We start from the raw sequence: 5,624 nt of genomic DNA, 5'->3' as shown, positions 1-5,624 counted from the left end.
GATTCTGGCTGGGGATTCTCTGGGCCTCAGATGCGGCCGCCCTCGGGGCTCCCCCTTCCTCCTGCTTGGATCTACTCCAAGAAGACACCATAGGAAAAGAAGACCATGATTTTTCCTTCTATTCACAGAGTCTTTGTAGTTTTCAAGTGTTTGTAGATAAAAGCATATTCTCATTTTGTTGGTCCGGAATGGCAGAGAGATAGAGACCTAAAAAGAACTAAATATACTTTGTATAAGTACCATAAAGTTAGAGGAATAAGACTACCCATTTTTAAGACTTACTATAAAGCTTCAGATAACAAGATATTGTGGATAAGCAAAGCGATAGACACACAGACCAATGAAACAGAGCAGAGGGTCCAGAAATCGGACTACAGAAATATGTCCAATTGATTATTGACAAAGGTGTAAAAGCAATTCAGTGAAGAAAGACTTTTTTCTTTTCAACAAATTGTGTTGGCATAATTGGACATCCATGTGAGGAAAAATTTCACCTAAACCATACAGTTTATACAAAAATAAACTCAAAATGGAGCACAGACTAAATGTTTTATAGAAGAAAATCTTCATGACATGGGGTTAGGCAGTGTTCTTAGGTAAGTCACCAAAAGTTCTATCCAGAAAAAAAGAAAAATAAATAAATAAATTGTACTTCATTGAAATTAAAAATGTTTTCAAAAAAACAGCTAAGAGAATGAAAAGTTACAGATTGAGAAAAAAATTAACAAATCACAAATATGACAAAAGGCTGGTGACAAGAATATATAAAGAAATCTTAAATTAACAATAAAGAAACAAACAATAATGAAAAAATAGACAAAAGACATGAACAGACTTCCCTAGAGGATATAAGCATATGAACATCATTAGACATTAGGGAAATGCAAATTGAAACCATAATGAAATACCATTACACACCTACTAGAATGACAGTACCAAGTGTCTGGGATAAGGAGTAACCAGGCAATTTCTCATAAAGTTAAGCATACAAGTACTATATGATCTAGCATACTTGGGTTGCCAGGAATTTGCCTTAAAGAAATGAAAACTAATGTTCATACAAAAATCTCTACAGGAATGTTCATAGCTGCTATATTTGTAAGAGCAGAAGCTACAATCATCAAATATGGTTCAAAGGGTTAACTCATAGACAAAACAGTGGTATACCCACTGGATGGAATACTCTGCAATAAAAAGGAACTGTTGATGTACACAACAACTTAAAGGAATCCCAACTTCACCATTCGGAGTAAAAGAAGCCAGTCTGAAAAGGCTGCGTACTATATGCTTCTTACGACATTCTCAGAAACATAGAACTATAGTGAACAGATCAGTGATTGCAAGGGCTTATGTTTGCTGCGAGTTCTAACAGTAACAAGATAGCACAAAGAAGTTTTTGGTGAGATGAAACTGTATGTATTCTAATTATGGTGGTGACTACACAAATCTACATATACGTTAAAATTTATGGAAAATTTGTACCAAAAGAAAAGGTCCATTTCACTAGGATAATTAAGACATCAGCGGAAGTCATACACTACAGACTGAACAAGCTAGATGTGAAAGCTGGGATTTTTGTCTTCTACCTAATAGTAGCTTTCCAAGGCAATGCTGGGTGCTTTTCTTCAGTCTTACCCATAAATTAAAGTGAGTGGTTCCGGGTGTACGCTCTTTCCTTCCTCAAAGCGGGTCTGCCTCGCCTCTCGGGGCGGGGGTGAGGGTGGGCACTGCATGCGCAGCAGACCTAGCCTCAGGGCGAATTTCGGCCTTTCCCCCAAGTTAGGCAGGTCTCTGCTCCCTGTCGTGAGCTGAAGCTGGGAGTTCCGCCACGTGGAAGCTCGAGAGCCTGATTCAACTGTTCGCAGTCTCCAGTTTCATAGCGGGAAATCGCACCATACCGCCGGCTTTACTGGGGTCGGGGGTTGTTTAAAGAGAAAAATAGCGAGTTGGATAACGTCATAAGTCGTATTAAGGCCAAGGTTACTAGGGTCGCAACGCGGACTACTAACCACTGTACCATCACCGCAGGCCAACGACAACCTGCTGCGCTGTGGTTGAGACCTATTAACTGACCTAAATAGCCTCAACGTTTTTTAACTTTTTTCTTTCAGTGGCTAGTGTTGGTGTCTCTCAGCTTTCTTTTCACTCCTCCCTTTGCTCTTTCTTTCTCATACTCCAGAATGCCCTCACTCCCACCCACTTCCTTCTCCTCTTCAGCTCTCCTCGTCACCTTTCTCCCTGCGCCCACCCGCGTCCCCTACGCTGAGGCCGCCGCACTGTCCTGGGTGGGGAGCTCAGTGACGTTCTAAGTGGTGTCTGTCCTCTCGATGTTTCCACGATCCGGACCTTGACCTGGTTCTAAATCAGTTTCCAGTATAAAGATATTTAGAAATGGCCGGCTTTCACGTTTTCCCATTCAGGGGATTCTCCAGAACTAAAATTAATAGTTCAAGGTGAAATTCTTGGTGCCTTTCCTGTCCCTTCCAGGCCCTTGCGGCGGAATGGACTCCTTCACGGAGCATTTATTGGGAGCCTACTAAGTGCCAGGCAATATTGTAAGCGAGGGAGCTGCATTGTGAGGAAACCCAAGGTCCCTGACCCCATGGAGTTATCACATCTAGAGGCATCCAGGGGGTTAGCGCGGTGGAGGCACAGCTGATTCTGGTTCTTCACGCGCGCGCGCGCCAGCGCGCCCGCCCGCCCCGAGATCTGGAGGGACTCGCGAGGAGCAGGACAGGTGAAGTGGAGCAAAGAACTGGAAATGGATGACTTCAAACCAAGAGGCTGAGGTTGTCACCCGGGCACCTGATGTTTGATCCTGGGAGTTCTCCACTTATTCGGGCTCCAAGTCATCGCCCAAATTTAGGTAACCACACGACTCTTGGCCTCAACTGTCTCCCGCGCCTTCAGGCTTCTGGAGCGGGGAGGGAGGTTAGGCAAAACAGAAGAGTTGAGGGTGCCCTAGCTTGGGCACAAAGAACACTTCTCTGTACCTCTGTACGATGAGACCATTATGTATAATATACTTCCCCCACCCCCAGTTTTACTGAGATTGAAATAAGTTTTAACTTTATAAGTTATAACGTTATATAAGATACACAGCGTAATGACTTGACTTACATACATCGTGAAATGATTACCACAAGTTTGGTGAACATCCATCATCTCATATAGATAAAAACATTTTAAAATGTATTTTTTCCTTTTGATGACTCATAACAACTACCTAACAACTTTTAAATATACTGTAGTATATAGTATATATACAGCAGGGTTAACCATAGCCCTCATGTTGTGCCTTATATCCCCAGTATTCATTTCTATTATAACTAGATTTTGAGGAACATGAAACCATTATGTATATAATACAATTGACCAACAGCTTACAGAGAGTTTTACCAAGTGTCTCTGTGGCGCAATCGGTTAGCGCGTTCGGCTGTTAACCGAAAGGTTGGTGGTTCAAGCCCACCCAGGGACGCTTGTTTTTCTGGCGAAGCTGGCTTTCAAAGTCTGTATCTCTTTGGAATACCAAATTTATGCTTTTATTTCCCAGGCACCACCAGCATTGAGTGCCCTTTTGAGGAAAAAGTTTTGGAGCTCCAGAGCATACCTAATCTACACCCGCCCTTACATCTTCCCCTACTTTTCAGAGGCTGGTTTACAGTTTAGCGAATTCAGAACATTGTAAATCCCTAAAATGGAGAACAAGAGAACCCCGGTCACACCCACGATGAAGGCACAGGCTCTGGGTGGGAAACTTAATCAGTCCGAAAAAGTTATAGACTTTTCTTCCAATTTTATATGTAAGATTAGTAAAATGGAGTATTTGGGTTGTCCAAAGTTTAAATGGGATGTGTAGGGAAAGCATGTAGCCAATGACTCTCACAAAGCAAATGTTCAATACACATTAGCTCTTACCAGTCCATTGCCATCAGCATTTTCATTACCTGCTTTGTTATTTTTAGTTAAGATCCTTCTTGATATAAATGAGTCATTATTCAAACAGTCTCTAATTGATGGTCATGCAGTTGGCTCCAGTATTTATTATCACACATACTACTGCAGGGAACAGCCTTATACAGATATCTGTCATCACTCGTCTCCTCTCCAGAGTCCTGAAAATGGAATTGTCAGATCAAATTTTGCTAATTCCTGCCTAATTACCCTGAAAAGAAAATGTAGCAGGTCATATTCCCCGCATTTTATGAGAATATTCTTTTCTCCAATGTTTTGCCAAAATTGGATAGTACTTCCCTACCATTTCGTTTGAACCTATTTTTGCTAACATTTTTATAGACCTACAGTGGGAAAATGTTCTGTGCAAGACACCAAACCCAGAATTCTTCCACGAAAAGAGCCAATAATATGACTACATAAAAATTTATATTCAATATACAAACAATAAACTTTAAATTTATAATATGTACATATATGTAAAGGAATTATTTTGTGTTTGGGACAAATTTTTATCAAAGTTATATATACTCATAAGTTTATTTAGGAAAACAGCAACCCCCCCTTTACTACTCCTTGATTTTCAAATTGTAGGCATTATCTCTCACATACTCCTCTATTATCACCTGCACACCCAAACACACCTCCTCTTGCTTTATCCTCCAGTATATTTGTATCATAATTGCATGGGTCAATTGTTATATTATTTTAACTATGTAAGCTCTATATTCACAGTTGGGCCACATAGCTTACAAATAGCATGAACAAAAGACCAGTGTTTTCAGGGACTCTTTTTTCAAGTGGATAAATCTGAGGTTTATTTACTCTTTGGTCATCCCCCCTCCTCTATTTTCATATTCCAGGGAAGTACTGGATGTGATTGGTTGAGCTTGGGTCAATGCCCTCTCCTTGACCAAATGAGGGCAGAGCACCTTCATGAACAGTACAAAGAAGACATTATCCAAGAAAGGAGCAATAATTCCAAAAACAAAAAAGAAAAATGCTGGGGTGCTGGGAAGCAACAAGAAGGACAAGAAGAAAACTATATCACTCTGCAATGGATGTATGTAGTAGAGTATGGATCCAGGGTGAGTGGAAAGGAGTTTTGAGAGATGTAGGCCTTGGATATGCTTGTATGGGTTGAAGCCATACATATCTATGGGGCTGCAGAGGGGCTGGGAGTGGAGGAGCATCTGCCCTTCCTAACCTGAGGGGACCAGTGAGGGACTGTCCTGGTCACCAGGCAGACAGTGGGCTTGAACTAGAGCAGTTCAGGTGGGAAAATAAAAGAAGGGTATCTTTCCCGTGAAGCAAAGTCTGGAGCTCAGGTCTTGGTAGGGAGTGAGGAGGCTATAGTTGGCCAGATAAGGGTACTAAAATCTATGGATAAATGCAGTTCCATTAAAAGAATCGCTCCAGTAAAGAAGGCGGAGGTCAAAAAGGAATGTCTGCGATGCTTTGCAGAAAGCCTATTGATTAACCCTGACTGGTCCCCTTGCTCAGTCTCCTGGCCAGACCCCCAGACTCCACGCTCTGGAAGGGCACAGTCTGCTCAGCCACTACATGTCCAGCAAAGAACTAGTCCCTGGCAATCTTCATGGTCTTGGGTGCCTCGACCCTCTCCAAGCCTGTCCTGCCGGCAGTCGTCTTGCAAGGGGAGAGAAGGGAGG

At 42.0% G+C, this 5,624-nt stretch overlaps 1 non-coding gene across 1 annotated transcript; it reads left to right on the top strand.

The window, feature by feature from the left end:
- Positions 1-3,404: 3,404 nt before the first annotated feature.
- On the top strand, positions 3,405-3,478 carry TRNAN-GUU. The gene has a single exon. It is a non-coding gene; the product is annotated as a tRNA-Asn (tRNA).
- Positions 3,479-5,624: the final 2,146 nt, after the last annotated feature.

The sequence above is a fragment of the Phoca vitulina genome, unplaced genomic scaffold (assembly GCF_004348235.1).
Source record: "Phoca vitulina isolate PV1807 unplaced genomic scaffold, GSC_HSeal_1.0 scaffold1774, whole genome shotgun sequence".
Lineage (NCBI taxonomy): Eukaryota > Metazoa > Chordata > Mammalia > Carnivora > Phocidae > Phoca > Phoca vitulina.
The sequence above is the reverse complement of the archived record's forward strand: the minus strand, read 5'-3'. Positions and strand labels throughout refer to the sequence as shown.